This window comes from Macrobrachium rosenbergii, chromosome 41, assembly GCF_040412425.1.
Source record: "Macrobrachium rosenbergii isolate ZJJX-2024 chromosome 41, ASM4041242v1, whole genome shotgun sequence".
Lineage (NCBI taxonomy): Eukaryota > Metazoa > Arthropoda > Malacostraca > Decapoda > Palaemonidae > Macrobrachium > Macrobrachium rosenbergii.
In genome coordinates, this window is record NC_089781.1 from 16,601,097 (window position 1) to 16,627,307 (window position 26,211).

Sequence of the window (26,211 nt, forward strand, 5' to 3'; positions counted from 1 at the left end):
TGACATGCTTTTAAAAGAGTGAGTAAGTTATATCTGGAGTCTCTCTCTCTCTCTCTCTCTCTCTCTCTCTCTCTCTCTCTCTCTCTCTCTCTCTCTCTGATCAGAGTTCGTGAATTCATTGTGTGAAAGTGAAATGACTTTAATATTAAAAATTAAACTATGGTTTCAGTGCCTTTTTAGCTCTCTCTCTCTCTCTCTCTCTCTCTCTCTCTCTCAAGTCATCTTTTCTGATTTCTTTGTGTGAAAGTGAAATAACTTTGATTCAAAACTAAACTTGTTTTTTACTAACTTTTTAGCTCTCTCTCTCTCTCTCTCTCTCTCTCTCTCTCTCTCTCTCTCTCTCTCTCTCTCTCTCTCTCTCTCTCATTTTAGGCATGTATTCCTCAATGCAATCTGAGACAAAATATCCCCTCTTAATTTACTCATACTTATGTAAGTAATTAATTTAATATATTTTCATAAGGGAAGACTGCAAAGAAGTAGGTTACCACCTTAGTTAATACTGCATATAGAAAATCACAAGTATCCTTCAATATCTAAACGAATCGAGAGAGAGAGAGAGAGAGAGAGAGAGAGAGAGAGAGAGAGAGAGAGAGAGCTGTCATCAATATTCAGTGCTTAATCAGCGTGTGTGTGGAATGACTGGAAATTATAGCTAGTTCAAACTGCCTTTAACGTAACATTACTGGCCGAATTTTAGTAGGACCAAGGCCATCTCGGCCACAAACGTCTCATGAACTGGATTCAGAAACATCGATAGTAGTAATTAACCCTAATGAGCGCCATAAATCAATGGCTGTAGCCTTATTCAGACTATTTAGCTTTGCAGAAACTTGTGATGATGGGTAAGAAGGAATGTTATTGTTTTGATGGAGTCCTCTTCTTCTTCTTATTGATCGTTCCTCAGTGTCGCCTGGTCACGTTAGACGTCCTCGCCGAAAAGGCTTTCTAAAGTCTTTATTTTCTCAAAAGGAGACTGCCTAATTTTGACATCCAAACTGTTAATAAAGAAGCACAAAATTGTTCGTGGAAATCTGGGATAAAGTACATATACGTCACTGACTACCACAAAAAAAGGAAAACAAAGTTGAACACCATGTATCGAAAACTGTGCCACCTCAACCGCACTCTTGGAGAAAAAAGTTATCTTCTTAAACTCACTAAACGTACATCAGTGGAGAGAAGGAATGAGTGGTAGTCGACAAGTTAGAAAGCATTCGGAGAGGACATAAACACCTCATTGGAGAATCCACAGTTATTTATGGCTACAAATATATTTGAAAATAGATTTCTGCACAGAGCGTCCGGGAATCTGTTCGATTGGAAGGCGGAATCGAACAGATACCCGAAAGCTCCAGCAGAAATATAGTTTTAAATATATTTGTACCCTTACATAACTGTGGATTTGTTTCTCCATTTCAAGACTCCTGCCACTGTATTTTTTAAACACTTTACTAAGGGCTGAAAACGGTCTGTTTTCGGGACCCAAACAAACTGTTACCCTCAAGTCATCTTTCTTTTCGACTTCTCAGTCCACGATGTTTTTCTTCTGGTGAAATTTTCGTTAAATAAATACGACACAACTAGCAAAAAGGCAAACCACCACACAGACAAACAGACGGAGACAAAAGGACCGATACAAAAAACAATAACATTCTTAGCGGGTGTAATAAGACATTCTTCTGAGGCCGTGCGAGGAATCAGAAGTAGCTATTTGTTTCCCTGAACAGCGAGAGAACGTTTTCATTCGATCCACTTTCACGCAAACAGGATAAACTTTGAAACTCTGAAGCTTGGAAACTTTGAAACTAGGAAACAAAACACGACGATTATGGGGAAGATGAGCCTAATGAGATGTTGTTGTTGGTTTTGATCAAGTCTTCTTCTTCTCAGAATGTTATTCCCCAACTTCCAAATTGAGACGATGATCCGGTTCACGACGGAAGCATTTGAAATTTTAATGTGATTTTTTTTTTTCGTCCGTGTGTGTGTTTTGGGTGAGGTGGGAACATTTGGGGTTTTAGAGTTAGTTACCTTTATATATATATATATATATATATATATATATATATATATATATATATATATATATATATACACACACACATATGTATGTATATATATTATGTGTGTGTATAAATAAAAGGCAAATGCCACGAAGGGAAATGAAACAACGGATTGGTGCTAGGCTTTTCAACTTACTGTCCTTTACTTAGGTAAGTAAAGGACAGTAAGTCGAAAGGCCTAGCACCACTCCATTGTTTCACATTCCTTCGTGGCATTTGCCTTTATTTATTTATATATCCATCACGTTCAAAATTTTCGTGATTCATTTATGCATATATGTATATATATAAATATATATGTATGTATATGTGTATGTGTGTATATATATAATGTATATAATTACATATATATATATATATATATATATATATATATATATATATATAATATATATATATATATATAATATATATATATATATATATATATATATATATATATATATATATATATATATATATATATATATATATATATATATATATTTGTGTATGGGGGTATAAGTCCCTGAATTTTGGACCAGTCAAATCTGAAACCTAGGAAAGCATTGCTTTCCAAAGCAGTCCAAGCAGACTCATTTGCGTCAACGTGAAGGAAAACAGCCCTTTTTCTTCAGAGGGATTCAAGGTCGCAGAGCTGCCCACCTACAACACGTCTAGCTCGACGATGTCCTAAGTAATTTTTAGAGGTCACCGAATCGTGAATGCCCTGCCTTGTCCTGAGGCCCGGCCCAGTGGCCTTTTCCCAAGATGCAACCGAGTACCGGGACCTTTCCCTGAAAAAAGCGGGACGCCATATCTTAAAAGCTAACCATAGAATTTTCTTGGAAATAATCTCATTGTGTTTCCCACACCTAGATACATTATGAAATCTCTATCTAACCAAGCTCAACCTAGGGGCATGGCAAAAATCTGGTACTGGTGCAATACTAGCATTAGGGTTTTTTTATTTCGTTTTTTCCAGGAAAAAACATGTTTTTCGTGTTTTTTTTTCCTTGCAACCAATTCCTCCATTTTTGAAGACCTTACTCACAGTTACTATAGATTTATGATGTTATTTAAGACACACCTACCTTCTAGATTAAAGGAATCATTGAAATAAGGATTTTTTTGCAATCAGTTTTAATATGATTTTTCTCTTCTTTAATTGCTGTCTGTGTATATTGAGGTAGAACAACTTTCTTTTGCGGGATTGGCTAGGTATAGCCCGAGCAGTTACCTGAACAAAACATCACACGGACAATAATTATTGCGTTCTTTTATTGTCATTCTCTGGGCAAAACCATTTGGCTACCTACCATAGGCTACCGAACCTTAATGGTAGGCTACGGCCTAGTTTTCATCAAAGGATACCCTTGTGCTACCACCAAAAATATGGCATGCAGTAGCCATGCACATTTAGGATAGTTCTTTTGTTCACTTACCAGGAAAAACCTCATCATAATATTTACCAACATTAGTAATCAAAATAAAAAGATAAGTAAAGTTGAAAGGCAATTGTCACTGGCAAGTAAACACTGATCATTTTTTCGAGACTTCATCATCCCATATAGCATGGCTTATAAATTCATCTATCACAAAATCAAAACCATATATAACAAACATGGCATGTTTTTAAGCAATGAGTAAAGCCCACATTTTTAGCTAATGTACACAGAATATCACTAGGATTGTGATATCTGTCACCATATCATTATATCACCTCTTATAATGAACACAGTAACCCTCCACACTTTTTCCAAGAACAGCAATTGCTCACTGCCATGCTATGCACATTTACTTTGGTTCTGGAACAGAGCGTATTGATACGAGTATGATACAAGTTTCAATTGAACATGTTTGATGCTGAACACGTTTTGTACCATACACACTTTCATGGAACTGTTGCCAGTTGTACAGTTTTCATTCCTCTGAATCTGATACATGTATGATACAAGTTTCAGGTGGGCACGTTTGATACTGACCACTTATATGTATTGTATCATACATACTTACAAGCAAGTGTTGCCAATCATACAGTTTTCATACTTTTGAATCGGATACATGCATGATACATGTTTCAGTTGGACATGTGTGATACTGAACATGCATATGTCTTGTATCATACATACTTTTAAGGAAGTGTTGCCAATCACACAGTTTTCGCACCTCTCTTCCTGTTCAAATGCATTGAAACAAATAACTGCCCCCAGTACTTGATGTTTCAAGATATGATTGAAAAATAACAGTAAAACTCGTTTGATAATTGAAAATTTCAATGTTCAAATGTGAAATACTGAAATTCTAATGATATAAATGTAAAAATATTGAAATTCTAATGATATAAATGCAGTTATGTACCCAAAACACTCATAATTTCAAGTGGGTGATGGTTGAGATACCGTTAGTTTTCCTTATTTTCCCTAGTTTTTATGTTTCACACTAATAGACTTTTCTTTCCAGTGTTAAATTGCCTTGTTACTCAAGCTCTAGGCATATTATAAACGCAGTTAGCCTTTTTTTTTTGTAGTTAGGAAGCAATAGAATATGAATAATCTTAAGAAGAAAAAATGTTTGGCCTTTTTTTTTCAGGCTGTTTTTTTTTTTCCCGGAAAAAACAAGCTTGTGTTTACGGGTTGCAACCCTAACTACATCTCAGGAAAATGCGTGCCGGGAACCTTTGCATTGCACGGCGCATGCGTGATTGACTACGTGAATAATAGTATAACTCGCAAAATATAATTCCAAATGGCGGTGATGGCTTTAGGAGCGAGTGAGAGAGGCTGCAGGAAACCGTTTTCCGTAGATTTATACGTCAAATGGAAAGAGATTACGAAATGCGGATGAGGATAACGGAATATGGATGCGGATAACGCCGAGCAGAAGTGGATTGAACGCCCCCCCCCACCGGGGGGGATGGATAAAGGTTTTGTCCCCCCTGAAACTCGCAAATCTGCGACCTGCCAAGCCGGCTCAAATGGGGCGCGTTCAGTAAATGACTGCGGAAAACGGAAAGCGAAAATCTTTTAATCTTTATTGAGTAATGGGAATCTGTGCTCTAATCGTCTCGCTGATTGATAATAAATGGAAATGTTTTGGAGAGCCGTACAGAGGTCCTCTATACAAGTTGCTCAGTGCTCTAATGCTTCTATTTAAATATCACGTAAAGTATTATGCCATCAGGTTCTGGTAACGTTGCCAGGTTAAGAAAAGATAATTGTGTCCAGGTAATTTTCCTAAGCTGATTTTACCTAACTTGATTAAGAAGGTTCTTACAAAAACTCTAATTTCCTAGTGAGGTTCTGACATGAAGACCAATTTCTCAATGGGTTCCGTCGAGAAGAGTAATTTCATAGTGAGGGACCATACAAAAACTGATAAAGGAGGCTAATTTCATAGTGAAAGACCATATGAAAACTGAGAAAGGAATCTAATTTCGTAGTGAGGGACCGTACAAAACCTGATAAAGAAGGCTAATTTCATAGTGAAAGACCATATGAAAAGTGATAAAGGAGGCTAATTTCATAGTGAAAGACCACATGAACAACAATATAGGAGGCTAATTTCATAGTGAAAGACCGTATGAAAAGTGATAAAGGAGGCTAATTTCATAGTGAAAGACCATATGAAAACTGAGAAAGGAATCTAATTTCGTAGTGAGGGACCATACAAAACCTGATAAAGGAGGCTAACTTCATAGTGAAAGACCATATGAAAAGTGATAAAGGAGGCTAATTTCATAGTGAAAGACCACATGAACAACAATAAAGGAGGCTAATTTCATAGTGAAAGACCGTATAAAAAGTGATAAAGGAGGCTAATTTCAAAGTGGAGAACGACATGAAAACTGATAAAGGAGACTAATCTTACAGTGAGGGACCATACAAAACCTAATAAAGGAGGCTAATTTCATAGTGAAGGACCACCAGAAAACTGATAAAGGAGACTAATTTCATAGTGAGGAATCATACAAAAACTGATAAAGGAGGCTAATTTCATAGTGAAGGACCACATGAAAACTGATAAAGGAGTCTAGTTTCCTAGTGAAGGACCATATGAAAACTGATAAAGGAGACTAATGTCATAGTGAGGGACCATACAAAAAATGATAAAGGAGACTCATTTCATAGTGAGGGACCACATGAAAACTGATAAAGGAGACTCATTTCCTAGTGAAGGTACACATGAAAACTGATAAAGGAGACTGCTTTCCAATATCAAAAAATGAGTTCAAGCTGAATGCACCAACCAGGTTTATCTCGGGTAATTATAGATAAAAATAATATCGATGATAGAGACCAATATTATTTTACTATAATTGCTTTTAGGTAAATGAACGTTAATTGTACTAATTTAATTCGTACGTAGATTCCACGGATTGAAAACCGAGATCCACAGCCATTTGTCTCACTTTCATTACTGATAGTGAGAGGTAAGCACTGTCAAAGGCTCTCTGTATAAATAGAATTATAATTTGATGAAAAAAGGTAATATAAATGATTGCAAATATCACCATCATCACTCATGATTTTATGGCAAATTCCAGGGGTCCAGTTAGCCCCGTAGGAGAGGATTTAAGGCACAATAGACCGTAGGATTCTTGTCACTCCTGAAGGGTCCTTACATACAGATATTAATTTATGTAACCTGCACGACCGTTGTGTGAAGTAATAGGGAAATGAAAATGAAAATGACAATAACCAGATGGAGAAGACGAGAAGAAGCCTTTATAATTTTTATAATTTTATACTTTTTCATAATCCTAAAATTTTTAAATTTGTATCAGCCTTGTATCAACAGCGTCAGTGACCTTTGATATCGCGACGCCAGGGACCTCCTGGCATTTAATCGATCAGTCAGACAATTAGCTCTGTAGCGAGAGGGAAGATATGTATAGGAACGTTATCAAGGTGGAGAGAAGTTTAGAAAAAGAATGGGAAAATAACAAGGTCAATTTTTTGCTTTCAAACTGGACATCACTGGTTTTATTGTACAGCTAATCACGAATATGAATGCAGGATTGTACTGTATTCTAATTTGTTTACAGCACAGCAATTTGGAATCTTAAAAACACAAGTAATAAATGCGCCGAAGTTTCGTCGGCGCAATCGAGTTTTCTGTACAGCGTATAATTAAGACCATCGAAAATAGATCCATCTTTCGGTGGTCTCGGTATAATGCTGTATGAGCAGCGGCCCATGAAACTTTAACCACGGCCCAGTGGTGGCCTATCCTACATCGTTTCCAGAAGCACGAGTATGGCTAACTTTAACCTTAAATAAATTATAAAATACTGAGGCTAGAGGGCTGCAATTTAGTATGTTTGATGATTGGAGGCTAGATGATCAACATACAAATTTTCAGCCCTCTAGCCTTAGTACAGTAGTGTTTAAGATCTGAGGGCGGACAGAAAAAGTGCGGACGGACAGACAAAGCCGGCACAACTCAGAACACTAAAAAACAAAAACGAAGTTATATCTGGCATCTTCCTTATGGGAAAGTTGCGCAAGCAAAATGAAGGCAGATTAACGACAAATTTATTTGCTACGAATCACCAAACGGATAAATGGACCAAAAAACGCATGTCAGACTCAGAGAAAAGCATTGAAAATATTACAGTAACAGAGACACCACGGACCACAAAAGAAGAAGAAGGAGGAGAAGAAGAAAAGAAGGAGTGGACAGGAACTTGACCTTCAAGAACTCGAGACCAACCATGAAACGAGAATTCTAGAGAAATGAAAAATAAATAAAAATTCGAAACTCGCCATTTAAATTTAACTTCGCATGCGAGGTGCAGACGATGCCCACAGATAGGAGAAGAAGGAAGAGAAGAAGACGGAAATGAAGGAGAAGAAGAAGAAGAAGAAAAGAGAAGAAATGAAGGAGAAGAAGGAAAAAAGAAGAAATGAAGGAGAAGGAGAAGAAGAAGAAATGAAGGAGAAGAAGGAAAAAAGAAGAAGTGAAGGAGAATGACAAGAAGAAATGAAGTGGAAGAAGGAAAAGAAGAAGAAGAAGAAGGAAAAAATAACAAGAAGAAGAAGACGGAGGAGATAAAAGAAGAAGTAGACGAAGAAGGAAAACCAGAATAAAAGCAAGAGGGAAATCAACGAAGTCACGAAGAGGTGAAAGGAAAGAGGGAAGGGGGTAAGAAAGAGCGTGACGCAGATTGGACCAAGACATCAAAGAGATTTCTTCGCGTCCTGTCGCCTTCTTGAATTTCTTTCCCCTTTCTTTTTTATTTTCTTTATTTTTTGGATTGGGTTTGGAGTGGAAGAGATGGGAAAAATATTTCCCTCGGCTCAAGGTTGAAAAAACAAAGCGAGTTGCATATCTTCTTCTTTTTGTTTCTTAACCGTTTTTGAAAGTGAAACTAAGATGTTTGGGCTCTCTCTCTCTCTCTTTCTCTCTGGGGTTTTACTCGTTTTAGACGCAAAACAAGAATGATATATTTAACATTTTTGTAACTTTGAAAAGGCTCTCTCTCTCTCTCTCTCTCTCTCTCTGGGCTTTTATTCTCTTTTATTAATTTTTATAAAAAGGGATATATTTAAACTTTTCTGTAATTTCTGAAAAGGCATAATTTCTCTCTCTCTCTCTCTCTCTCTCTCTCTCTCTCTCTCTCTCTCTCTCTCTGGACTTTTATGAATTTTTTGAAAAAAAGGATATATTTAAAATTTTCTGTAATTTCTGAAAAGACATACAGTAATTCTCTCTCTCTCTCTCTCTCTCTCTCTCTCTCTCTCTCTCTCTCTCTCTCTCTCTCTGGACTTTTACTCGTGTGTGTGAATACAATGTATATATACATACATACATTATATATATGTGTGTGTGAGAGAGAGAGAGAGAGAGAGAGAGAGAGAGAGAGAGATAGAGAGAGAGAGAGAGAGAGAAAATGCAAAAATTGAGAGAGTTTCGGAGAGATCCATCAAAGGGAAGCTCGCATGAATCTAAGAAATTCTAGGAAACCTCTTTGCTGTCCCGAGCCAGCTGAATATTTCCAGCTGAATTTTTCATCACAGATTCAGATATTCAGGAAAATATTTCCCTGTCTGGTCGTGGGACACTGAAGCTTCTTTTACTGCATATTTGGAGGTGGTGGTAGAGTGTCTCAGATACTTATATGTGTATAGAAGTCATTTTATAAATAGGTATCATTTCCACACTACGATTTTGTTTCAGTATTCCGAATTTTATTTCGATACATGCTTGTTGACGCGCATAGCTGGAACCCGGCGCTGCTGTCTCCCCTACCCTCCCAATCCCCTACCTACCCCGCCACCACCCGGGACGGATAAACAGGTTTGCGGGAGGGGGGTGGATGTCTCCCATACCAACCCTGCCCCGTGTTTGCGGGAGGAGGGTGAATGTCCCCTACCCTCCCGTTCCCCTACCAACCCCACCACCACCCGAGGCGGACAAACCGGTATGCAAAAGGAGGGTGGATGTCTTCCCTACCCTCCCGATCCCCTAACTACCCCGCCCTACCCGGAGCGGACAAACAGGTTTGCAGGAGGAGGGTAGATGTCTCCCCTACCCTCCCGTTCCCCTACCAACCCTCGTCCCACCAGGGGCAGACAAACCGGTTTGCAGTGGGTGGGTGGCTGTGTCATGTCTCCCTTACTGTCACCCGGGGTAAGACTAACAAAGTCCACTCGGATTTTATTATTATAGATTCCGATGTATTTCAGGCATCCCAGTTTTGTTTGAATATACCGATTTATATCCGACATCCAGATTTTTTTTCTTTTAATATCCCAGTTTCGTTGTGAATTGAATTGAATTGAATACAGAATTTAGGTCAAAGGCCAAACACTGGGACCTATGAGGTCATTCAGCGCTGACACGGACATTGACAGTAAAAGGTCTGAAAGGTGTAACAGGAGGAAAGTAAGATGGAAGAAAGAGAATATGAAAGGAGGTACAGTAAAAAGAACGAAAGTGGTTGCAACTAGGGGCCGAAGGCACGCTGCAAAGAACCTTAAGTTAAGCACTGACGACATTACCCCACTACGGGACTAGCTTCTTTGTGCTAGCCCAGTTGTTTGTTAGTATTCCAAGTGTGTTTCAGCACCCCGATTTTATCTCGATTTTAAGATGATATCTCGATTTTGTTTTGATATCCCCGTTGTTTGCAATATCCCCGATTTTTTACCTGATATCCCGATTTTTTCAGATATCCCGATTTTTTTCAGATATCCCGATTCTGATTTGGTATCCCGATTTTACGAATGTGTCCAGGTTTTTCATTCTTTTTTTGTTTCGCTATCACTATTGTGATGCAATATCCGTACACCGGTTTTGTTTTGATATCCCGATTTTACTGTGGTATCCCGATTTCGTATTGATGTCCTGTATTTTTTTTTTATTTTTAATTTCCCGATTTTATTTCAGTATCCCGAATTCGTTGCCATTTTAGACTCGTTCCAAAATTATTTCGCTAAAAATCATAGCATGTATTTGCTGCTCCTTTATGATGAATCTCTCTCTCTCTCTCTCTCTCTCTCTCTCTCTCTCTCTCTCTCTCTCTCTCTCTCTCTCTCTCTCGTTAATATTTCTTTATTAATCTTGCAATCTGACCTCATTCCAAAAATAATGTACCAAATCTCATAGTATGCATTTGTTGCTCTTTTATGGTGGAACTCTCTCTCTCTCTCTCTCTCTCTCTCTCTCGTTAATATTTCTTTATTAATCTTGCATTTTGTCCTCATTCCAAGAATAATGTACCAAATCTCATAGTATGTATTTGCTCTTCTTTTATGTTGGAACTCTCTCTCTCTCTCTCTCTCTCGTTAGTATTTCTTTATTAATCTCGTGCAAAATATGAAAAGTTTCAAACGTTTATCCACGACATAAATTTCAATCCGTATCAAGGGAACCTTTGTCTGCTCTGACCACTTTGTAATTAATTCGTGTTCATTGTCGCATCTGACACAAAGGAGAAGCGGGGAAAGATATCTCCCCATTTTGCTCGCGAAGTCGTCTGCGAAATGTTTGGCGATTCCTCGGTGCTGCGTTGGGGTCTCGTTTTTGTCCGCATTGTGTCGCGTCGGCTGGAAATGCCTCGTACACACACACACACACACACACACACACACACCCAAGGCCAGTTACAGTACTGCTTGTTGATGTGCCTTCTACACGTCTGTTTTCAACTAGAGAGTTAGAATTGGAATTGGAACATAAAATTTAGGCCAAAGGCCAAGCGCTGAGATTTGTGAGGTCATTCAGCGCTGAAAGGGAAATTGAGAGTAAAGGAGGCTGAGGAAAGTAAGATGGAAGAAAGAGACTATGAACGGAGGCACAGCGAAAGGAATGACAGGGGTTGCAGCTAGCGTAGAAGAAATTCATGTGTATGCAAACTCCTCAAGATTCTTGTTTGAATAATCTTTATTTGTTGAAGTTCGTGTGCTAGCGTCACATTTTTCGCGAACTGGTACTGAAGTGGTATTTACGCCTTTATTCATTATTTCCTTAAAGATCCTTTTTATCTTCTTGTCTTTAGAGCCAGTAATCCAGGCTTTTACGTAATGTGTGGCGTACGTGTTTATATACGTGCGTCGCTTACGTTCATGTGTGTGCGTAATTGTTTGTGAATGTAAAATATACAAGACCTCCTCTTCTTCTTCGTCTCTCCTTTGTTCTTCGTCTTCTTCTTTTTCTTCTTCTTCTTTGTCTTCTTCAGATGGAAATAGAAGACGGGTCTCGGCAACTGAATGAAAACAAGCGAGTTAATCGTTTCTCGTCTCGAACTTTAACCCAACAGTGGATAATTTTTTCATCCTCTCCCCCCCGGGGTTTCATCCTCTCCACCCCCGGGATTTCACCCTCTCCACCCCGTGGTTTCATCCTCTCCACCCCCGGGGTTTCATCCTCTTCATCCCCACCCCCCTGTTTCATCCTCTTCACCCCGGGGTTTCACTCTCCACCTCCCCCCCCCCCGATTTCATCCTTTTCCCCCCCAGGTTTCATCCTTTCCCCTTAAGGTTCATCCTCTTCTCCCCATAGTTTATTCCTCTTTTCTTCCGAAGTTTCATCCTCTTCCCTTCCGGAGTTTCTCTTACCCCCGAGTTTCATCCTCTTCCCCCCCAAGGTTCTTCCTCTTCCCCCGAGTTTGATCCTCCTCCTCCCCAGAGTTTCATTTTCCTCCGGGTTTCATCTTTTGTCCCCCGGGGTTTCATCCTCCCCCTGGGGTTTCATCCTCTTTGCCCCCGGGTTCATCCTTCCCCTGTGTTTCCTCCTCCCCCCTCGGGTTTCATTCTTCCCCCGAGCTTGATCCTCCCCCCTAGGGTTTCCTCCTCTTCCCCTGGGGTTTCATCCTTCCCCGAGTTTCATCCTTCCCCCTGGTGTTTTATCCTTCCCCCGAGTTTCATCCTCCCCCTGGGATTTCATCCTTTTCCCCCGGGGTTTCATCCTTCCCCCGAGTTTCATCCTCCCCCCCCTGGGGTTTCATCTTCTTTCCCGCCGGAGTTTCATCCTTTTCTTTCCCCGGGGGCCGACGGAACACGTCGGCAAACGAAGTCTTCCGTGAAAAGAATCTTAAAAAAAATAAGCGAGCCTTTGAATATGATCGTTTTTGGAAGGTCTTCCAAATTAATTAAGTTTGTTTTGAAACATTCAATCATCGGGGATTCGAGAAGCCTAAAGAAGTACCTCAAGAGTTTCTTAATTAAAAATAAAAAGGAGATTGAAAAACAGTTTCCAAATGTGTTTCGCTGTTGTCTGCATGGGAGCACCTACCCCACCAACCCACCCCCAACCCTCCACCTCCTGCCACCCATACTGTCCTCTGCCCCGGCTCATAGAAAAAAGTAAACAAAAGACCTTGAAAATATCTCTTCTTCCGCAAAATAATTAAGAAACAATCAGATTGAATTGTTCTACCAAACAATTGGTTATTATTCCTATTAAGGAGATCAGGAAAAAAAAGGAATTAGGAATTAACTTCCTGCTCTATATATGTGTATATATACATATATATATATAATATATATATATATATATATATATATGCATATATATACATATATATAATATATATATATATTATATGTATATATATATATATATATATATATATATATATATATATATATATATATATATATATATATATATAAAGCTTCTATATTTGTCTTAAATGATGTTTTCTGTAACATTTGTATTTTTTTCAATTATTTGACGACTTTTAGTCAGCTTCATTTCACGGAAGAGAAATTCGTGTACATTTCTTTTACTATAAAATCACATGAATAAGGAATCATATATTTACTATAAAATATATATATATATATATATATATATATATATATATATATATATATATATATATATATATATATATATATATATATGACTGTGAAATATTTTCTGTTGAAACAGAATTCCATCAAATATAAGGAGCCCATAAAAACGCCAGAATGTAGAAAGTAAATGCTATATTTCAGAGACCATCTGTCTCTCTCATCAGGCAAACAGTGAATGAGAAAACCTTCCAGAAAAGCTGTATTTATACCACAAGGTCCATAGGTCAGCCGTTACGTCACTCCAGTTGACAATTTCTCTTTAATCTTCTTAATAGCTGGTTGGAGGAAGATTTTATCTATAACATCTGAATCCCAGGCGCCTTTCAAAAGGTTCATCGTATTTCTTTGTTTAATCAAAAGGTGCCTGGGATTCAGATATTATAGATAAAATATTCCTCCAACCAGCGATTAAGAAGATTAAAGAGAAACTGTCAACTGGAGTGACGTAATGGCTGGCCTATGGACCTTCTGGTATAAATACCAGTTTTCTGTAACTATTTCTCATTCACTATTTGCCTGATGAGAGAGACACTTGGTCTCTGAAATATAACATATATATATATATATATATATATATATATATATATATATATATATATATATATATATATATATGTGTGTGTGTGTGTGTGTGTGTGTGTGTGTGTGTGTGTGTGTATGTATATATATATGTACATATATGTGTATGTATGCATGTATATGTATACAAACACACACACACACACACATATATATATATATATATATATATATAGCCTATACATGCAAATATATATAAGAAAGCGAATATGAACGGAGGTACAGTAAAAGGAACGAAAGGGGTTGCAGCTTGGGGCCGAAGGGATGCTGCAAAGAACCTTAAGTAATGCGTACAGTGCACAGCATGCGGTGCACTGACGGCACTACGCCGCTACGGGGTGTAGGCCTACTGTGTTTATTTTGCCCAAAAGCAAAAATTTTAAGATTCTTCAGTCTTGTACGAGGCCAGTGTGCCTTCCTCAGCGTTGTGGGATCGTTCCGAAAGCAGTATAACAGGCAATGAAGAGAGAGAGAGAGAGAGAGAATCTTCACTGACCTTTGAGTAGTAGCCGACTGATTTTACTTTCCAAAACAGTCAGCTTCTTTATAAATCATAAACACAAACAGTAAAGAGAGAGAGAGAGAGAGAGAGAGGGAGAGAGAGAGACCTGGCTTACTTAACAAACGACCTGAGGCCCCGAGAGAATTCGAGCATCCGGTGAGAAAGACTTAAGAGTGTTTGCGGCGAAGGTCTTTGCACCACTAGACTCAGCGCCCTCGACCTTTCGAATTCATTGACAAAGGACATTCTCTCTCTCTCTCTCTCTCTCTCTCTCTCTCTCTCTCTCTCTCTCTCGTGCCCCGGGAGGCTTCCAGCCTGCTTTTGCCTACTGCTGCTGCTGCTTGTGCTTGGAACAAGAGAAGCCAATTACTTGCAAAGGCCTTGCGAAATTCCCGGAGTGTGTTTTCGAGTGATGAAGACCCAACGGCATCTTCAGCCTCTTCTTCTTCTTCTTCTTCTTCTTCTTTGCGAGCGCTTTCTCTCGCAAGAGCTTCTGCTTTTTTAGTTTTCTGTAAATGAAAACTATTGTGCCGGCCTTGTTTGTCCGTCCGCACTTTATTCCGTCCCCACTTTTTCTGTCCGCCCTCAGATCTTAAAAACTACTGAGGCTAGAGGGCTGCAAATTGGTATGTTGATCATCCACCCTCCAGTCATCAAGCATAACAAATTGCAGCCCTCTAGCCTCAGAAGTTTTTTTTTTTTTATTTAAGGTTAAAGTTAGCCATAATCGTGCATCTGACAACGATATAGGACAAGCCAACCCCGGGCCGTGGTTAAAGTTTCACGGGCCGCTGCTCATACAGCATTATTCCGAGACCACCGAAAGTTACAGCATTATTCCGAGACCACCGAAAGTTAGATCTATTTTCGGTGGCCTTGATTATACGATGTACAGGAAAATCGATTGAGCTGATTTATTATTTTTTTTTTTCGAGGATTCTTCTCTCTATTTCTGTCTCTCTCAACAGAGCTCTCGCAATTAATCATTGTTTATCCTGAAGTCACGGAACGTTACGATTGGCAACCTTTTAAAATTAAGGAAAGGATTAATGCTCGGCGTGTCTTACTCTTCGTAAGGGTAGGCCTATCGAAAGGAACTATGCCTACGCCTTTTGATTTCTGCTGATGCTATATTCCACCCTCTCTCTCTCTCTCTCTCTCTCTCTCTCTCCTTTTATACGATTTACTGTTTGCCTTTATGACTTATAATAGGTGATGACTGTTTTGAACAGTAAAATTATTCGGTAAACACTCAAAGGTCAGTGAAGCCTCTCTCTCTCTCTCTCTCTCTCTCTCTCTCCTTTTATACAATATGCCATTTATATTTATGGTATATAACAGAAGCTGAATATTTTGAAAAGTTAAATTAGTCGGCAAACATTCAAAGGTCAGTATAGTTTCTCTCTCTCTCTCTCTCTCTCTCTCTCTCTCTCTCTCTCTCTCTCTCTCTCTCTCTCTCTCTCTCTGATTTACCTCTTTATAAAGCATCAAAGCACCTGAATGTTCTCGCTTGAGGTCAGAATCTTACAAGAAACGACCACCCCCCCCCCACAAGGGTTTAGTGGAGATATAAATATGACTTTCTTTTTAGTTTTCTGAAAAGAAAACTATTGTGCCGGCTTTGTCTGTCCGTCCGCGCTGTTGTCTTTCCGCACTTTTTCTGTCTGACCTCAGATCTTAAAAACTACTGAGGCTAGAGGGCTGCAAATTGGCATGTTGATCATCCAGCCTCCAATCATCAAACATACCAAATTGGAGCCCTCTAGCCTGGACAGTTTTTATTTTATTTAAGATTAAAGTTAGCCATAATCGTGAGTCTGTAAACGACATTGGCCAGGCCACCACCGGGCCATTGTTAAAGTTTCATGGGCCGCGGCCCATACAGCATTCTACCGAGACCACCGAAAGATAGATCTATTTTCGTTGCCCTTGAAGAATAAGACATGCAGAAAACTCAATTGAGCCGAAGAAACTTCTGAGCATTTTTTACTTGTTTGTTTATAAATATGACTTTCTTTTTTATCTCTCTTTTTTTTCCCTTCGTCGAAATAAAATGGCCATCTCCCTAAACGTGACAGGCAAACTTTCGCGAGAATTAGCATCGAGCAAAAATTATTGTAAATTGTACATTTAGGTATTATTTATTTGCCCTACTTTCTTTTTCTTAATCTTTCTTTTTCCTTTCCATCTGAAAGATGTTACTGTAGATAACGGGAAATACAGAAAAAAGAGGTCAGTTTATTAGAAAGTGAAAAAAAGGTAAATCTATAAATTAATAGATAGATGAAAATATAAATGAATTAGGAAAATATATTTAAAGGTTTCAGGTCAGTAAACAAAGCAATGATAAAATATTAAATAAACAGATAAAAATATAGATAAATCAGGAAAACGTATTCGTAGGTTTCAGGTCAATAAACAAGAGAATTTTTAGAAATGAAGAACCGAAACTTAAGGTATGTAAATAAAATAGATTAAAACACGAAGAAACATAGAAAAAAAATTCTTACAAAAAACAAAGAAGTATAAAAAACTTGTAAAAACACGAAGAAATAGAAAAACTTTCAAAAAACAAAGAAATATATAAAAAAAACTTGCAAAAACAAGAAGAAATATAAAAAAAACTTGCAAAAACACGAAGCGAAATTTAAAAAACTTGCAAAAAACAAATAAATATGTAAAAACACTTGCAAAAACGAGAATATATTAAAACTTGCGAAAACACGAAGAAATATACAAAAATAACTTACAAAAACGTAAACACAAATCTCGTCCGTACACGCATGCGTAACGGAAGCTCCGAGGAAGAAGGTCACATCATCTGAGAGAGAGAGAGAGAGAGAGAGAGAGAGAGAGAGAGAGAGAGAGAGAGAGAGAGAGAGAAGAGGTTGAAATTCCTTGAATATTTCTGTGGGAAGATGGCGCTATAAGGGGGATGGTGAGAGGGAGGGGGTCAAGATGGGGGAAATGCTTGTGTTTGTTTGGTTTAAGAAAACAGCGTAAACATCTTGTTCGCTTTGCATGTTTTCATGCGTTCTTCCCTTCTCCTGGGTGACTGCATGCAGATTTGTTTCTCTCTCTCTCTCTCTCTCTCTCTCTAATTATTTACAGGGTCAGGCTGTTAGGCATATACGCTGCGTCTTGCATATTAAAAAAGTTGATGTACCAAAGGTGTCTAGGTTTTTTTTTTTTTTGGATGGTTACCCGTCCAAGTGGTGAACAGACACGACGTTGCTTTGCTTAGCTGATTGATGGAACTGATGCACAGCGAACGTTTACATGCGTGTGCGTATGTATTCACAAACAAAAATAAATATTGATTAATTAAAATTATACTTATATATATATATATATATATATATATATATATATATATATATATATATATATATTTGAGAGAGAGAGAGAGAGAGAGAGATTTTTAAGCCAGTCACGACCTTTCACAGATGGGACAGTGTCTAACTATACATTTATCATATTGAACACATATACATATATATATAATACATATTTATCATAGATATGAAGTACTGTGTTGTAATTTGTTCTATGGCACACGTATGATGTCATGTAAGGCAGTATACTTCAGTATGTATATGTTTACGTACACATCTAGATAAACATGCTCTCATATATAAATTATACATACATACATATATATATACTATATATATATATATATATATATATATATATATATATATATATATAATTATAATTTTGTTATCTTTCTGCCTTATTTATCGTTTTCCCACTTTCTCAGTCATTTTTAATTTTCTGTAAAAGAAAACTATTGTGCCGGCTTTGTCTGTCCGTCCGCACTTTATTCTGTCCGCACTTTTTCTGTCCGCCCTCAGATCTTGAAAACTACTGAGGTTAGAGGGCTGCAAATTGGTATGTTGATCATCCACCCTCCAATCATCAACATACTAAATTGCAGCCCTCTTGCCTCTGTAGTTTTCATTTTATTTAAGGTTAAAGTTAGCCATAATTGTGCTTCTGGCAACGATATAGGACAGGCCATCACCGAGTTGTGGTTAAAGTTTCATGGGCCGCGGCTCATACAACATTATACCGAGACCACTGAAAGATACATCTATTTTCGATGGCCTTCATTATACGCTGTAGCAGCTGTACAGAAAACTCGATTGCGCCAAACAAACTTCGGCGTATTTTTTACATGTTATTTTATCTTCATTAGCACAGGATCTTCTGTTTATACACTAAATGCAATGCAATTTCCTTCCATTAATTGCCTCTCTAATTTACAAGTGATTATGAAACGCTCACTACTGTAATTTCACATTATGTAATTCATTACAGTCCTCTATTATTACAGCCACGTAATTTATATGACGTTTATTCCAGTTGCTTCCAGCAAAACTACTTTTAATTAAATTCATTTTTCCTGTCATCATTTTTCTCTTATTCTTAATTATTTTTTTTGTACTGTGCTCTTTACAAACTACTCTTGCGTAATTATTAGTTCACATTATGGCATAAATTTTTCATATTTCATAAGTCCTTCCACCACAGGTGTGGTAAATTTCAAAATGAAAAGATGATTATTCATCATTACTTTAAAATTATTTCGTGATATTCTGTATTTTGTGGTAGTAAATTCCCCTGTGATGAATTTTAACTGCTTTTGAGCAGCTATGATAATTTTTTTCTGATAAAAACTACTTTTTTAATTAAGGATTTTTGCCAGATGAAAAAGATGCTTCAATTTAGGATATTTTATAGCAAGGAAAATTGTTTTAATTCAGGATCTTTTGCCAGGTAAAAAACTGTTTTAATGTAGGATATTTTATAGGACGAAAAATTGTTTTAATTCAGGATTTTTTTATCAGACGAAAAATTGTTTTAATTCAGGATATTTTATCAGACGAAAAATTGTTTTAATTCAGAATTTTTGATCAGACGAAAAATTGTTTTAATTCAGGATTTTTTGTGAGGCAAAGAACTTTTAATTCAGGATTTTTTTATCAGACAAAAAATGGTTTTAATTCAGGATTTTTGCCAGGTAAAAAACTGTTTTAATTTAGGATATTTTATAGGACGAAAAATTGTTTTAATTCAGGATTCTTTATCAGACGAAAAATTTTTCTAATTCAGGATTTTTGCCTGGTAAAAAAACTGTTTTAATTTATGATACTTTATAGGACGAAAAATTGCTTTAATTCAGGATTTTTTATCAGGCGAAAAATTGTTTTAATTCAGGATTTTTTATCAGACGAAAAATCGTTTTAATTCAGGATTTTTTGTGAGGTAAAGAAATTTTAATTCAGGATTTTTTTTATCAGACGAAAAATGGTTTCAATTCAGGATTTTTGCTAGGTAAAAAACTGTTTTAATTTAGGATATTTTATAGGACGAAAAATTGTTTTAATTCAAGATTCTTTATCGTACGAAAAATTGTTTTAATTCAGGATTTTTGCCAGGTAAAAAACTGTTTTCATTTAGGATACTTTATAGGACGAAAAATTGTTTTAATTCAGGATTTTTTTGGTGTAAAGAACTTTTAATTCAGGATTTTTTATCAGACGAAAAACTGTTTTAATTCAGGATTTTTTTGAGGCAAAGAACTTTTAATTCAGGATTTTTTATCAGACGAAAAATTGTTTTAATTCAAGATTTTTTTGCCAGGTAAAAACTTTTAATTCATGATTTTTATGAGAAAAAAAAATTTATTTGGGATTTTTTATGATAAAAACTGTTTTAAGTCAGTGTTTTTTGACAGATAAAAAACTGTTTTAATTCAAGATTCTGTCAATAATTTCACTAGGAGTTTTTCTTGCTTAAAGTCATTGGTAATATTTTCATCCCTCGAACTGGGTATAATGTGTTATTTTAGGTCGCTAATAGCGAATGGCATTGTAAAATTACATCAGAACATTGCAGCTGGTAGCAACATGTCATTGGTGCAATTACTGCATATATACATACATATATATATATATATATATATATATATATATATATATATATATATATATATATATATATATATATATATATATATATATACATATATATATTTATATAGATATATATATATATGTGTGTGTACAGTATATCTCACGTCATACACCTGACACAAAACCAGGGATTCCTTCCTTCAGATAACAATGATTTGACCGAAAGCCTTGAAATTCATTTGAGGGCAAACAGCTTTGCCATCTCTTCCAATCTTCTCCCGGTTTGTCACCTGCCGTCCCAAGACAAATATGTTTATTGTACTCTTATTATAACCGCTGTTGCGACAAATGTGTTTACTGTGAACCTGTGGTAGCCTTTAAAGCGACAAATCTATTTACTATACGATTGTTTTAATCATTGAAGCGACAAATGTATTTATTGCATATTTATTATAATATTATAATCGTTACAGCGACAAACGTTTCTCCGTATTTTGATGATAATCATTGAAGCGACAGATATGTTTACTGCAAACATACGGTAATCACTGAAGCGACAAATGTATTTACCGTACTATGATGATAATCGTTGCAGCGACAAGCGACATAAGTTTGCTGTACTGTAGTGATACTCACTGAAGCGACAAATGTATTTACTGTAAGCTTATGATAATCGTTGAAGCGACAAATGTGTTTACTGTAAACTGATGATAATCATTGAAACAACAAATATGTTTACTGCAAACAGATGATAATCATTGAAGCGACTAATGTATTTATTGCATATTTATTATAATATTATAATCGTTACAGCGACAAACGTTTCACCGTACTTTGATGATAATCATTGAAACGACAAATATGTTTACTGCAAACAGATGGTTATCATTGAAGCGACAAATGTATTTATCGTACTATGTTATAATCGTTACAGCGACAAGCGACGTATGTTTACTATACTCGGATGATACTCACTGAAGCGACAAATGTATTTATCGTAAACTTATGATAATCATTCAAGCGACAAATGTATTTACTTTAAACTGTTGATAATCATTGAGAGGACAAATATGTTTACTGCACACACATGATAATCATTGAAGCGACAAATGTATTTATTGCATATTTATAATATTATATCGTTACAGCGACAAACGTTTCACCGTGCTTTGATGATAATCACTGAAACGACAAATATGTTTACTGCAAACAGATGGTAATCATTGAAACGACAAATCTATTTATTGTACTATGATGAAAATCGTTGCAGCGACGTATGTTTACTCTACTCTAATGATATTCGTTGAAGCGACAAATGTATTTACTGTCAACAGATGATAATCATTGAAGTGACAAATAAGTTTACTGCAAACAGATGATAATCAATGAGGCGCCAAATGTATTTATTGTACTCTGATGATAATTCGTTGCAGCGACAAGTGACATATATGTACTGTACAGCTATTGTAAACATTTAAGTGACAAATATCTTTCCCGTACATTTATTTATATCATTGAAGTGACAAATATATTTACCATTCTCTGATTATAATCATTGAAGCGACAAATGTATCAACTGTAAAATGATGATAATCAGTGAACCGACAAACATATGTATATTATTGTTAATTGTATTTTTGTTAATCGTTGCAGCTACAAATATACTTACTGTACGCTGCAGGCAACAGCTTCACCAAGAAATATATTTGCTGTAGAGCATTCGCACGCCCCCGCCACATAGGATATCTCGTAGTCTGTGAAATCAAAAGGCACCTATGGAATTTCTACGTACAGTTACTAAATCGTCAAGTGTTATCCACTTATAATTATAGATGGAGATCTTAGATGATTTATGATTTGGTATTAATTTGGCGTGTCCTGATTTTCAGAGCGCAGATGACCAGAATTTTGCGATTTTGCTGTAAGATGTTTTTCACTTTACGCGCCGATGTGTTCATTTTACGGAATGCTGTTTTATACACACACACACACACACACACACATATATATATATATATATATATATATATATATGTGTGTGTGTGTGTGTGTGTATGTGTGATTGTGTGTACATAAATACATACATACATACATACATACATATATATATATATATATATATATATATATATATATATATGTGAGAGATAGAGAGAGAGAGAGAGAGAGAGAGAGATACATAGATACATAGAGAGAGATATATATATATATTACATATATATATATATATATATATATATATATATATATATATATATATATATATATATACAGTATATATATATAAATACAGTATATATATATATATATATATATATATATATATATATATATATATATATATATATATATGAATATAAGAAGGCCCATATTCATTTTACACTGTGGTATTACAGTAAAAGACATTCATATATATATATCTTCTTCTTCTTCTTCTTTTAACGTGCTTTTTTCCCATTTTTGTATGGGGTAAGCACGATGCCTTCTTTTGAAGGACTATATATATATATATATATATATATATATATATATATATATATATATATATATATACATATATATATACATATATACATATATATATATAAAACAACCAGAGTATTAACAACCGATGCGCGACTCAAAAAACACAAAGATAAAAGTGAAAAGAGAAAAAGAAATAACAGAGGCGAAGAGAAAGGAACGGAACACTATCGCTGGGGGATTACTTGTCCTTTGTTTGTGATCACAGAACTGTGTTATTCTACGCTGTACAAAGCACTAGATATTATTCTACCGTATACATATATAGGCTGCATGTATGTATATATACATATATACATGCACACGCGCATATATATATATATATATATATATATATATATATATATATATATATATATATATATATATATATATATATATATATATATATATATATATATATATATATAATATACATTACAGTATATGTATGTATGTATGTATGTATATATATATATATATATATATATATATATATATATATATATATATATATATATATATATATATATATGTGTGTGTGTGTGTGTGTGTGTATGTATAAAACATTGTCATTACTAGCGTTATGCTTGCATACCCATTTGCTATTCAAATCAGACCAGAGTAGTGACTGATTTTTTTTTATAGTTTTTTGTTTGCATGTGTCGATGACCGTAGGATTTGTGACGCCAGTTCGTACAGAATTTCAGTGCTGTAGATAAGTACTTTTATGTTACTTGTACTAACTATATATATATATATATATATATATATATATATATATATATATATATATATATATATATATATATTATATGAATGTATATATAAATATATATGAATATAAATATATGTGTATATATACATATATATATATATATATATATATATATATATATATATATATATATATATATATATACAGTATATATATATGTATATATATATATATATATATATATATATATATATATATATATATATATATATCCCATTTATAAACGAAAAACAGTAAATGTTTACTTACCCTTTAGAGAACTGCAGGATAAAAATTTTTCTACATCACACCGTTGGAATCTGCAAATATATATACCACCAAATTTCCTCTTGAGAGAAAAAAAATAATTTATGTAAATCAGTTTAAACTTTCAATTAAAATTCGCACGCGAACTGAACACTAGTTTAAAGAAAAAAAAAAGAAGCGTCTATTCACTTGCGTGTATAAATGTTTCACGTATTTATTAAGACAAAACTTTGGTTTTATATCGAACTTGAACCACAAACGCAGCGTAGCCAGCCAGTGAGAAACGGAGGAGGAGAGACGTGAATTCCGGATCCTTTTCTCTCGCTAGCCGCGATCAAACTGCCTGGCCTCGAAAATTCAGAAGCCTCCCCTCGCACTTGTTGAACCACCGGCTTCGCCGCGCATGCGCCGTCCCCTCTGTGTCCCTCCAGCCCCTAGGCCGTAGTTCCCCTCCCCCCCACCACCATCCTTTCCGTGGCTTCTTCTTCTGCCCATTTTATTCAGGATGGCGTATGGGATGTTGTAAATGTTGTAATTACTCGTATTTTTTTCTTTTCGTTTTTTAGGAATAATTAAAATAAATAATAGATTTGGCGCTTCTCAAGCTCCAGAAAAAAAAGTTAAATAATATAAACATTAAATAATTTGCGTGGAAAAGACCAATGTTTTTTTATATCAAAATTATTTTCATTTTGATTTATACAAATGTTTATGTTTTGAACATTTTTCAACATTTAAAAAAATATTTGTTATATATTTGCTTTAAATCGTATTTTTTTTTTTGGCAAGACTAAATCTCATCTAAGTCTATTATTTTACTAGGAAATTTTTTTTTGTGTGTGTGTGTATATATATATATATATATATATATATATATATATATATATATATATATATATATATATATATATACTCGTATATAGGAGAGAGAGAGAGAGAGAGAGAGAGAGAGAGAGAGAGAGAGAGAGAGAGAGAGAGAGAGAGCAGAAGAAAGCAGGGAAATCCATCAGTCTCAAAGTGAACAGAAGAGGCATACATACATTCAAGAACTTATCGAAAGCGATGTGACCTTGGAAAATAGGTCAAGGTCGACAATTGTTTGAAACAGACGCCTGCCCTCCAGCTTTCATCAAAATGTGACCTTGAAACATAGGCCAAAGTTAGTAATTGTTTTGGGGGCATATTTTCACTTACCCAAAGGCCCCCTACCTACTAACTTTCAAAATTATGCAGTTATGGAAAATAATGGTCTTCCTAAGTAATACATTTGTGCCATAATGTAAAACAAATCTCGTATGACTGGCATTCATGATTTTGAAGGTCTTAAGTGGGCCGGATGTGAGCATGTGTGCGTGTCTGCGTGTGGGTGTGTGTCCGTAGGTGAGTTTTCCTTGATTTTGAAGGTCTAAAGTGTCCCAGATGTGTGCATGTATGTGCGGGTGTGTTTTTATGCGTGGGTGGGTTGTTCCATGATTTTGAAGGGCTTAAGTGGCACAGGTGTGCGTTTGCGTGTGTGTGTGTGTGTGTGTGCATGTGTATGTGTATGTGCGTATGTTTCTATGCGTGGGTGGATGTATATGCCATTAACGTAAAATCTACAGGTCTTAAAATGAATAAAAATACGGCAAAAAACCTTTGATTATTTTAAGAATTTCGATAAAACAGAATAACAATCTCAAAGAACTTCACTACGATGAAGAAAAGAGTTGTCTTAGTAATATATTTTTTTATTCGCTGTCTGCAACTACGGGAAAATTCCCAAGCAAAGCAAAACTATTAACCGTTCATTGTATTTTTTAGTTTCCTGTAAGAAAACCATTGAGATGGCTTTGTCCGTCCGCACTTTTTTCTGTCCGCAGTTTTTCTGTCCTCCCTCAGATCTTAGAAACTGCTGAGGCCTGGAAATTGGTATGTTGATCATCTACCCCACAATCATCAAACATACCAAATTGCAGCCTTCTAGCCTAAGTAGTTTCTATTTTATTTAATGTTAGATTTAGCCACGATCGTGCGTCTGGCACCACTATAGGTGTAAACAACACAGGCCACCACCGGGCCGTGGCTGAAAGTTTCAAGGGCCGTGGCTGAGAGTTTCATGGGCTGGGGGTGAAAGTTTCATGGGCCGTGGCTGAGAGTTTCATACGACATAATACGCTGTACAGAAAACTCGATTGCTCCGAAGAAACTTCGGCGCATTTTTTACTTGTTTTACAAACGTCACTGATCTCACCTCTGAGAATTTCTGAGAATCTGAGAATTTCTGTGAATTTCTCATTTGTGGAGGGCCAGTTTGCTCACTCAGACAGAACACCAACCCCGTTGCTTGTTGCAA

General features: G+C 35.9%; 1 protein-coding gene across 1 annotated transcript in view; it reads right to left on the reverse strand.

The window, feature by feature from the left end:
- Nucleotides 1-24,223, reverse strand: part of LOC136826680 (GTP-binding protein Rhes) — a 145,976-nt gene extending 121,753 nt beyond the window's left edge. Inside the window, exon 1 of the mRNA XM_067084044.1 lies at nucleotides 23,883-24,223. The gene's annotated coding sequence lies outside the window, so the exon portion shown is untranslated. The remainder of the gene's footprint in view (nucleotides 1-23,882) is intronic.
- Between the last annotated feature and the right edge of the window lie 1,988 nt (nucleotides 24,224-26,211).